The sequence below is a fragment of the Daktulosphaira vitifoliae genome, unplaced genomic scaffold, assembly GCF_025091365.1.
Source record: "Daktulosphaira vitifoliae isolate Bord-2020 unplaced genomic scaffold, ASM2509136v1 Scaffold_102, whole genome shotgun sequence".
NCBI classification, from domain to species: domain Eukaryota; kingdom Metazoa; phylum Arthropoda; class Insecta; order Hemiptera; family Phylloxeridae; genus Daktulosphaira; species Daktulosphaira vitifoliae.
The window spans coordinates 24,992-36,977 of NW_026099671.1; the positions used below are offsets into that span (position 1 = coordinate 24,992).

The 11,986-nt window shown below is 29.4% G+C and overlaps 1 long non-coding RNA gene across 1 annotated transcript; it reads left to right on the forward strand.

Annotated features, from left to right (window-relative positions):
• The first annotated feature begins 8,960 nt into the window (after positions 1-8,960).
• LOC126909066 (uncharacterized) lies at positions 8,961-9,898 on the forward strand. The gene is made up of 3 exons (XR_007704915.1): positions 8,961-9,100; positions 9,601-9,648; positions 9,725-9,898. It is a non-coding gene; the product is annotated as an uncharacterized LOC126909066 (long non-coding RNA).
• Positions 9,899-11,986: the final 2,088 nt, after the last annotated feature.

Here is an 11,986-nt window from a genome sequence, read left to right on the forward strand (position 1 = left end):
TTATAATGCTATAACTTATTGAAAAGTGTATTGATCAATATAATTTTTTTATGGGAAATTCTATTTTTTAATAATCCCTTTTTCATTCGACATACTTTATCTTAATCAGGATATTAATAAGGAACTAGCAGTTTATGAAGCTTTTGGAATAATCCACCAATTTTTTAAAATTAAACACTATCTAAAGATTTGCATCGAAGCGTTTTTTTTTGATAGTGATTTTAATCACTCTCAGATATCATTATACTTGATCCATCTATACCACGTCACCACTGTGCCGCGACCCCCCTGTGCTGGGTTTTTATTATTAAAACTGCCATGACTTTTTCAATAATGATTTTTTTATAGATGCATAATGTCTTTGCCTATCATTTGATATATTTTTTTATAAATTTAACCCTTTACCTGTCTATAAGAGAGATTCAAAATAATAAATTTTCACAAAAAATGAACTTTTTAGTGCTCTAGAAAGACTGACACTTTTTTTTATACCCTTAAATTATAGCTATTGTAATATACTTTAATTTGAAAAAAAAAATTTGACCTCTGGACTTCACGGTGAAAATAGCATACGGTAATGCTACTTTTGTCTTAAAATTCTTGATTTTATATTTTACATTTTTCACTTTAAAATGCTGTAACTTTTTAAAAAATGATGGATCAATACAATTTTTTATGAGAAATAATATTTATATACTTCTATCATTTGACGTACTTTTTTTTTAAATCGTACCATTTCCTTTAATACAGGAGTTGTTTAAAACTTCAAAATGCATATAGAAAGTAGAACTTTTTCAACTTAATTTTTGAAAGTGTTCCGGATACTCTGACACTTTTATACATATCTTAATTTAAGATATGTATATCTTTAATTTAAGATTCTTAAATTAAAGATATACTTTATTATGGAAAAAAAATTTTCGGATGTAACATAATAATCAAATATAAATATTTGTTATATTTATTAGAAGAATTTTGTTATTATTTAGTCGATATGCGTAACTTTAATTGCATATTTGCATTAGGCGTAAAAATAGCTTTAGCAATGTATATTTTGGTATCTGATGGAAATTCCATGTAGAACAATAAATTTAGTTATAAGTAACAAACAAGTTTTGGTTGAAAAGTATTGCATTATGTCCTATAACTTTTCTACATGTTTGCCATAAAAATAATAACTACTTTATAATTTCTTCGTAAAAATTACAATAATAAATTATTAATTATCAATTTGATATTCTTTTTAATTGCTATTATAAATATTTATTTATAAATTATATTTTTTAATTTAAGAACTATTAATCAGAATATAAATAAGGAAATAAGAGTTCATTTTGATTTTTTTATAATCCATTAATTTTTATTTAAATTAAACACTATCTACAGATTTGCATCAAAGTGTTTCTTATGATAATGATTTTAATTGTTGTCTGATATCAACTATACTTGTTACAACTATTCTACATCCACACTGTGCTGCGACCCCACTGTACTACCGTTTTTTTTTTATAATTATGTTTTTGTAATGAGCTGGATTTTATTAATTATTTTATTTCATTTTTATTTTATTATAAATTAACTTAATATTATTTATGTGTGGAGAGCACGTGTTTCCGTTTTCTTATAGTCAACCCTAAGAAGCTAGTGTCCAGTCCGCTTCTGGTGATTTTCATTAATTTCCGATGACATTAATGGATGTATTCCAATACCATCGGTAATGTTTGTTATATTATTTGATATTCTTTAAATATTTAATTTTATTTTTGTTGTCTTTCTTTGTAGACATAGTTTTTGATAAACTCGTATTTTTGTCTATATTTAACTTAATTTTCTTTTTTAACAATTAAATTAAATTTCCTTATTAATTTTAACTGTGACATTTATTTTATTGCACGAGTAACTATGAGTAAGTATTCCCGTGTATTGCATCCCTGTTCCTTAATCTAAACACGGGCTACGGTATGTTTTACATATCAACCATTTATAAATTCATAGTTGTGATTAATAAACCGCGAGGGGCTATAATCATTTAACATAAAATTAAATTCCTCATAATCATATCTAATAGGTGTGATACCTCTTCTAGGTGGTGGCGACTCTTTCTACTATAGCTAGTCGTTATGTATATGACAAACTACGTTGTTGTTGCAGGCCGACAAAAAGACCACTTGTAATTTATAGCCTTAAATTTTTTTATCCATGGTATTAGACTATTGCACAATGTTTCCAGTGCAGAAGGCAACGGGAAACCACTGCACTTAAATTTCCCCAGAACATACCAATCCAATTGGTATTAACCAACCAAACGGTTGTAAAAAAAAAAAAAAAAAATTAGACTATTGTGAACGAGAAAATCCACACCATTTTCATGCTTATTTGTAGTTATACCACCATAGAATATTGTCATGTTACCTCTTGGTAAACATTCTTCACCTTGCCATCTCGTTTCTTGTAACGCTACTATTACCTTATATTTATCTATTGCATCGACTAGTGTACCAAGAGCTCCTACTTTATATACCTTTATGGTATAGTTCATACTTCCCTTGTACCAATCCTAAATCCTTGTAGTCCAGGCAGTTTCCAGTGTGTTTTTTCCAAATCTCTGTCCTGAGACTTTAATTTTAGTTTCTTAACAGTACAGTTTTTTACAGTGACGGGTTGTTGGCCCGTCGCCAAACCCCTAACCTGGAGGACCAGACTAAGCCAACCAGTTAAGGCCAGCTCAGAGCTCGGGGTCCCGGGTTCGCCAAACCTGTAATTCTAATTACTTAGCACTCCTCTGGGAAAATATTATAATATACATTATACATATATATATATATTGAATATTAATTTTTAATGTTTTTTGTCCGTATAATATTTATCATATTATTAATACAATATTAAACTATATCTTCTTTTTGCCTAGCGTTAATCCCAACTACTTGGGGCTGGACATCCTTATCCTAAATTTCCACTTGATACGATCTTTCACATCATCTCTCTTTTGGTCTACTCCTACCTCTTTTTCCTTGAATATTCATTTCTATAACTGTTCTTATAGCTTTTGATTCTTCTAGGATTTGTAGATAATTTTGAAACGAATTATAAATACGAGGTCTGGATATTAAATAACAAGACTGGTTACGAAAAAGAGTTTTATTATAAAAATTATTCTACATTCGAATGCTCCCCTTCAATATACTCCCCTCCTCTCCCCACACACCTTTTCATACGTATTTTCCATTGATCGAAGCAGTGCTGGAANCCATACGTTTTTTCCATTGATCGAAGCAGTGCTGGAAGTCTTCTTTAGTGAGGGCCTTTAGGAGCTCCGCCGTTTTTTGTTTTGCCGATTCCATAGATTCAAATCGGGTCCCTTTCAAAGCAGATTTTATCTTTGGAAACAGAAAAAAATCGCACGGTGCCAAATCTGGCGAGTACGGCGCGTGTTCGAGCACTGGAGTACGTTTATCGGCCAAATACCGCTTCACAGATAGCGCGTTATGGGCAGGTGCATTGTCCTGGTGCAAGATCCACGAGTTGTTCTTCCACAACTCGGGCCGTTTCTTACGAACCCGTTCTCGCAGTGTTCCTAAAACTGACAAATAGTAAGTCTGGTTGACAGTCTGACCCTCCGGAACCCATTCAGTCATCACGATACCGTTAATGTCGAAAAAAACGATCAGCATTGCCTTAAATTTTGATTTGGACATCCTTGCTTTTTTGATTCTGGGCGATTGAGGCGTCTTCCAATGCATCGATTGCCGCTTTGTTTCAACATGGTATTGAAAAATCCATGTTTCGTCGCAAGTAATAATGCTTTCCATCAGTCTGGGATCGTCTTCTAACCTTTCAAGAAAATCTGAGCAGACCTGTTGACGCAAGAGCTTTTGGTCTGGAGTCAGGTTTTTTGGCATCATCTTCGCACAAACTTTTGTCATGTTCAATTCCTCGTGTAAAATTTTTCTAATCGTTTCCTCATCGACGTTTACGGCCTCGGCAATCATCCGGATGCTCATTCGACGATCTGCACGCACAATTTGGTTGATTTTGGTCACTGTTTCCGGAGTTGAAACAGTGACAGGGCGACCTGGGCGCTGATCATCTTTAGTGCTCTCTCGGCCATCACTGAAGCGCTTACACCATTCGAAAACACGCGCACGAGATAGAGAATTGTCCCCGTAGGCCTCTTTTAACAATTTATAGCACTCGGTTGGAGATTTTTTCAACTTGACGAGAAATTTGAGATTAATACGTTGCTCGTGTTTTTCGTCACACATGGTTTTCGGCACGAAAAAAAAACACGTTTGTTTCTAACCGCTATTGCACAAATACTATAATAGTGATAAAAACGTGTTTTGGTACGTAAATAGATAAGACTTTAAGCTATCCAACGCACTACTCGTATTTTGCACCACCACTATAGGACGCTCTATAGGCGCGCAGTCTCGTTATTTAATAGCCAGACCTCGTATGTAGTCTTAACCGTGAAACAAACAAATACCGCAATATACACTATGTACTGCAGCGATTTGCACAATCGTTGTTTACGTACGAGAAACGGACTTGCGGTGTCTATTCCAATCGGGGATAACAGCCCACATTTTGATACCGGGTAAGTCCGTTTTCAATGGATACAGATTTATTCCAGACAAACTTAGTGTACTTATTAATAATACAACGAATGGGAGTTCGAATAGAAAGAATTCAAAATTAGCATCCAATAATTGATGTTAGTATTTGTGAACCACTGTTTCCAGTGAGTTTATGCCAATTCCGTACAACTAACAGAGTCATATGCGAGGACCGTATCAGTAGTATGGGATGTTTTTGATTTATGACAAATCAAAATGAAAAAATTTACCACCGACACGAATCAATCCAAAAACGTTGACAAAGAGTCCATAAGCAAGCAATAGATGGACAAGATATTGGTAAAATATGTATGTTTTAATTCATGTAAGAGAGTGCCAAGAAAAAAAGCCTGAGCTATCAATGCAATCATGCGTCCAATATTAGCGATTTAAATCTATTGAAAACAAATGTTTTAAATTTCTCATGACGCATGGATGACCAATTCAGAACAATGGTAGAATTTAACTAAGTTCACATGCCTTTTTTTCCCTCGATCAGCATTAATGTGGATTGCCCTGGAACTGCCGTTAAGCATTACTTTAGGGCGGCCCACGTCATTTTTATAATTCACATCACCACGTTGTGAATCAGCCCGAAATTAATCAAAAGCTAATTCACAACGTGGTGTGGCCTCCCCCGTTAAAAAGCGAGGGTTGGCAAAAAACTTACAAGACACAAAAATCATATAATGCGAAAACGCCGGCCTAAACCAGCGCTTTAGGTCTTTCTGAATCGGGCAGCAAGACTGCCTCTGTCTCAGGCGTTCCACTATCTCCTTCTTTTTCAAGGCAGATTCAGCAAATGCCTGAATGAGTTTCCACGCTTCCCAACTTACCAACATCAGGTCTATCATGGACCCGACTCGGAACGTAGATCCTTGTCAGGACTCCAAAGAGTCCCGCTCCTCACGTCAGAACAGGGTATATAGAGCTCTGTAAACTTCTCTCAGGTGATCCGAACAGTGGTCGCACGTCAGCGCGGTTGCTTTGCGAATACGGTACAAGTATTCTTTAAAGCACCCGTGGCCGGACAAAACTTGGTTCGACTATAAGTCATCTCACTGTGAGTCTGGTCTACCCATCTGTCCACTTGCCTCTCGTCATTTCCTCCAATAGGCGAATCCGCGACCGGAGCATGGTCATCCGCCTAAGCGCTTGCCGGTCCTTGGGTTCGAGGGGCCGGTCGCGTTCTCTCCGGTAAGCTCACATGCCCATGATATTTACTTAGTGAGACAAGTTATGTATTTTAATACACATATATGGCGAGATATGGAAAACAGATGATATCATACGTAACTGTGTCAAATTTAAATTATGTTCAGAATTAATTTCGATCTGCTGTATACATATCGGTAGAGACGAAACAACAGTAATATTTTAACGCTGAAAAACAATCAAATATTGAGAGATAACCATTATACACCTTTGCCGATACGCCAAACACAACGTGGAATTTTGGGTTCACATCTGATGGACGATATACCGCATGATGTGGTTTAAAGTAATCACCAAGTTATGACTCTATATTCATATGACCAAGTGAAATGTACTTTTCCATAAAATTAAAATATATAACATAAAATTCTCTCATCCGGTTATCAGACTTCAATTTCCTTTTTAAATGTTAAAAGCGTTAAAACGCAAACACTCGTAGTCCGTAAATGTGTTTCCAACAGCCACATTTTTAAATGGTCATGGAACAGACAGACGACCTGAGGTGGATCGAGTACAACCATTTAAGAACAGGCTCTCATATATGCCTTCATCCATGAAGTACTTCTGGAGCGGCGTCTGGTTCCTCGTTAGTCCAAAAACTTTACACTATAGTTTCTAGTGACCCATGGCACTTGGCATGAATGAGGTGGATGCTGTTCAGACGTAGGTTCAGAACCTATTAATATACAACCGAATATGGAGCAGAATGCATCAGCAGCTAAAAACAAGTCGATTAGTGCAGAAGAATCGAATTGTGGATCAGCCAATGTTAAACTGTTATATTTATTAACAATAACATGAGATATCTTAGAACGAGGTATATTCAATGTAATAGTAGGAAAGAACCAGGCCTTAATCAGCAAAACCGGCGACATCTCAAATCATAGCCAGTTCATTTAGTTTGGTATAGTCCTATTCGTGTCACACAAGAAGATACCATAACAAATAAAGTTTGTTTAATTTCAGCAGTTGTTAAATTTAATTACCAGTCAGTTGGCTTCCCAATTTTTAAAATCACATTACTAATCTGATATTATAATTTATTTGTAGTCACTTTTCAACTTTAAACAAAGCAATTTTTTTTTATCAATAATTTATAAAACTAATTATATCAAATAATTTTTTAAAAATTATTTTCAACGTCAAAACGTTATACATCAAAAACAAAAATAGTCGACATTTTCCAATTCTCTTGATATTATTTTCAAAAACTAATAAATTAATTTAGGATGCCCAAAAAATGAAAAAATGAGTTTTTAGTTCAAAATTAAATTTATATCGTACTTGAATAACATTTTAAAATATTTTTTAAGCCATTAGCTGAAGAATTGGCATTATTCGATTTAAAATTTTTATCCAAAAGTTAAAGAGCTAACATTTTAAATTAAAAATGTTAGTTCCTTAAATGGGAAAAGAGAAATTCAAGGTATTATCAGAAAAGAAATCTATTTCATCGATCATAATTTTGCTCTTCATTGATAATGTGCAATATACATTGCACATAGATAGTATAATTCTAATATAATTTATAATTAATATAATTAGTGCTTTTAATGTTATTTTTTTCGTTTTTACAACCCGTTGAGAGCCTTTGCGGTCTTCCCAAAAGAAGAAGTTTATTAAACATGGATACTGCAGATATATGGTTGCCGCCGGAAAGAGGGATGGTTACTCCAATTACCTCGCTCTTTAACAGAGCTATCCATGACCTTGTCTCGATCTCGAGACAGTTTGTATTTAGACAGCACTGCTGTGTTACCGATTCAGCCACATCATCCCTTTTAGTACAAATAATATTGAAAATTAAATACAAATAAAAATTAGACTATAAGATTATTTTTTATAGTACTGCGTATTGTGTTCTTGAATTAAATTTGTTTATAACAAAATACTTAGATTTAAAATAAATAATAACATATATCTGCAATACAGTGCGAAAATAAATGTGACGTTAAACGCAGAATTTCTATTGCGCAAAAAATATCTTAATAATATAATGATTTTTAAAAACTACGTAAATATATTTTAATAATTTATAGGGTGTCAGATGTGTCGAAATGAACATGTTTTTTTGTTTGAATAAAATCATTTAATATACACTTGTTTTAATATAATACACAATTTTGTTTCAATGATTTACAGTGTAAATTTTTCATAGTTTAAACCTAACAATAAAAGTATTTATTAACGTTTTGTTATCAGGTTAAAAATTATGACAGAGTTCATTGTTCTACAATATAGAATGACGAACTAAATAAATGCCAATTTTTATACCTACGTATTGCTGTAATGATGGGAGCTAAAAATTAAATTCTTTAAAATTAGTTTTTTCCACCTCAATTTTTGTTGATCTAGCTAATTGAACCAAATTTTTTATTTTTATAATGATTTAAGAAACTCTTATATTCTCTTTACAATGATTGACATTATGTAAATTAATTACATGTTTTTCTAATGTTCTAGAATAGCTGTAAATTAATAATTAAAAAAATTTAAGAAATATTATATTACATTATTATCAACAAATTAATTAATTTTTATTTAAAATTTAAGATTATAAATTTTAAATGTGCTGCTGGAATAATTTTCTATCGATTTCTGTTTTTGTTTAAAATGATTATTAGATTTGTAATTTTTTTCAATTTATTATTTCTTTATTAATTGATTGCATTGTTATTATTCTTTTTATTATTAACATAGTAAAAAAAGAATATGTTTTTAAGTATTTCATCTATCATTATTTTACAATAATCCTTATTTTAGATGGACTGATGATATAGAATATTCTTTGCGAACAATATTTACAATTATCAATGTTATTGATTTATATGAAAAAATAAAATAAACGATGTATAAAATTCTAAATATATATTTAAAGTCTTTTATCATTTAAGATAAATATTAAAATATTAATTTAGATGATAAGAGTAACAATTGAAATTTAATTTTGAAAAAGCTATGTAGGGAGATACACACTATAGCTAACTAATATTTTTTTTGCATTTATGTGATAAAATAGTCATAAAAAGAGGTATATTTACGTAATTAATAAAAATATATTAATTTTAACCGAATAAATTGTATATACTGTTCACATGATGATGTTATTATTAGAAAATACTTTTGGTTACTTCAATGGCCAAATGAACAATTATATAAAAATTCGACTACTTAATATTTAAAAGTTTTAATAAATTCATTTTATGAGGCTTTTAAATTTTTCATATATTAGTTCTTAAGTAATTGTTCAGTAACAATTCTATAAGGTAATTTGTTAAATTATTTTGTTTTCAACAATTTTAGTTTATTTTTAATTTTTAAAATACTTTTTCTAAAATTGTTTAATAATCTAATTTTATTAAAACATTTTTTTTGTTTTACTTTTATCATTATGATTTCATGTTTAAATTAAACGACTGTTTTTTTAATGTGAATTACTATAAAGTTCAATTTTTGAAGCATCAAATTTAATTTTCAATGAAAATATCATAATACATTTTTAAAGAAATTGTTAACCTTTTGTATTTATCCATAATTATTCAATTTATTGATAATTTTACAATTTAAACAAATTTTTAATATAATATATCAAATTATTATTCTTTCATTTTTATAGGAATAAAAAAACTCTAAAATTTTTTAATTATCTTTCAATTTTTTTGGGGTATATTTAATATACATAAAGAAAAATATACAATTAGTTATATCTATTCATATTGACAAGAGATTACATTTTACATTTTAATAGAATATTTTTACCTTTTAGATAAAGACAATGAATTTATACGCTGTTTGTAGCTTCTTTTTTGGTTGTGTAAGTAAACAGTTAAAAATATGAACTATTGGTTTAAAGATTAAATATTTATGTATGTATTCGATAATTTTTATAGGTAATTTTCGATTCTTATGCTAAAATTTCAAATACAAGAAAAATGTTACGTGATTGCCTAAAGAATCGAGACATGTTAGATAATGTAAAAGCATGTTAGTTTACATTAATATTATAATATATGAGCTGAACTCAAAAATTAAAAATAATATTTCAGCATGCTTAATATTTTTTATTTCGATGCGATAAATTAATTTTATCATGATATTTTTATTTTATTTTGTGTTTGTCCCAATTNGTTTAAAGGTTAAATATTTATGTATGAATTCGATAATTTTTATAGGCAATTTTGGATTCTTATGCTAAAATTTCAAATACAAGAAAAATGTTACGTGATTGCCTAAAAAATCAAGACATGTTAGATAATGTAAAAGCATGTTAGTTTACATTTATATTATAATATATGTGCTGAACTCAAAAATTAAAAATAATATTTCAGCATGTTTAATATTTTTTAGCTCCGATGCGATAAATTAATTTTATCATGATATTTTTATTTTATTTTATTTTGTGTTTGTCCCAATTTTTCTCAGCTTTCACTGCAACGGATTTTCTCAACTTTACGTCAAAAGATCATATTCGTATCTAGCTGAAGACATTACCTTCAAAAATTGAAAATTTTTCCATCGTTCTCCGTAAATGGTGAAAATCTCCCAAAAAATTACGATTTTTAAAATCGGTAAATTTCGAAATTTTTTCTAAAAATTACCATAACTTATTGAAAAATGAATGAATCAAAATTAAAATTAAATATTTTCCTTTCATTTGATATAAATTTTTTGAAAATCTGACTCATTAACTGCTCACAGGGAGCATTCAAAATAGCAACTGTGTTACAAAACTCAACTTTTCCAACTTAAGTTTTAAAAATGTTGCGGATATTAAAAAATATGTCAAATTAAAGCTTATGTTACGTAATATAAATTTAAAAAAAATATATATTTCCCGACGATATATTTTCTACGTGCAAACGGCTACTGTAGTTAAAAAACATGCTATTTTTATGTTAAAATTTACGATTTCTTATTTTACTTTTTCAACTTTAAATTACTATTACTTTTTGAAAAATGTATAAATCAATACAATTTTTTTTTCATAAATACTTTATGTTAACTTCTTCCATTTGACATACTTTTTTTTTTAATTCAAACCATTTTCCTTTATACAGAGGGGGGATATAAATTTCTAAAAATACCAGTAAAAAATAGAACTTATTCAACTTAAGTTTGGAAAATGTTCGGGAAATATTCCGAGCTTTAAATATATGTAAAATAAAGGTTACAATAAAAACAATAAGCGCAAAAAAAAAAATTCCCCACACCAATTTGACTCTAAACTTGCACACAGGAGGAATTCAAAAAAGCAATATACGTACATAATTTAAACTTTTTCAACTTAATTTTTAAAAATGTTCTGGAAATATTAACACTTTTATTTATCTTAAATTAAACCTTATGTAATACACTTAACTATAAAAAAAAATGTCGAGATATAGATCGTCTTCATAGTGAAAATGGCTATTATATTCAAAAATATGCTATTTTTGTGTTAAAATTCTTCTTGGTATTGTATTTTAATTTATTTTAATAAAACTTATTAAAGATTATAAAGTTAAATTTATATAATTTTCCTTTAATAAGAAAAAAAGTATCTTTAAAATTTGATTAGCTTAAATTGGCAATTATATCACACGACAAATGCGACGAATGCTTACCGTATCGGTAATACTAGAATATTTCACACCTAATGTACAAGGTTCGAATTGTCTTGTAATAATTACTTTTTTGCAATTTTTTCTTAAGTTTTTTTGAGTTAGAAAAAAATTTTCAACTAACTTTTTTTTTATATGTTAATTGCTTTGATCTAATTAGAAGTAATATTAAAAATTAGTGGTGATGGAAAAAAAAATTGTAATTTTAAATCAGCGCGAAAAATTGCTCAAGAAAAGTAAATTTTTGACTTTATTGAATATTTTTGTAAACTATTTATTCATAATTAACAACAAATTATCTTCTGAAAAGTTTTGTATTTGGCCATTCAATTGTTTTACACATTTGCCATAAAAGTAAATACTACTTTATAATTTTTAATAATTTTTCCGTAAAAATTACAATTCTAAATTATTAAATATAAATTTCAAACTATATTTAATGGCTTTAAAAGATACTTAGTCATATTTTATACTTATNATTTCAAACTATATTTAATGGCTTTAAAAGATACTTAGTCATATTTTATACTTATAAATCATAGATCTACTAAT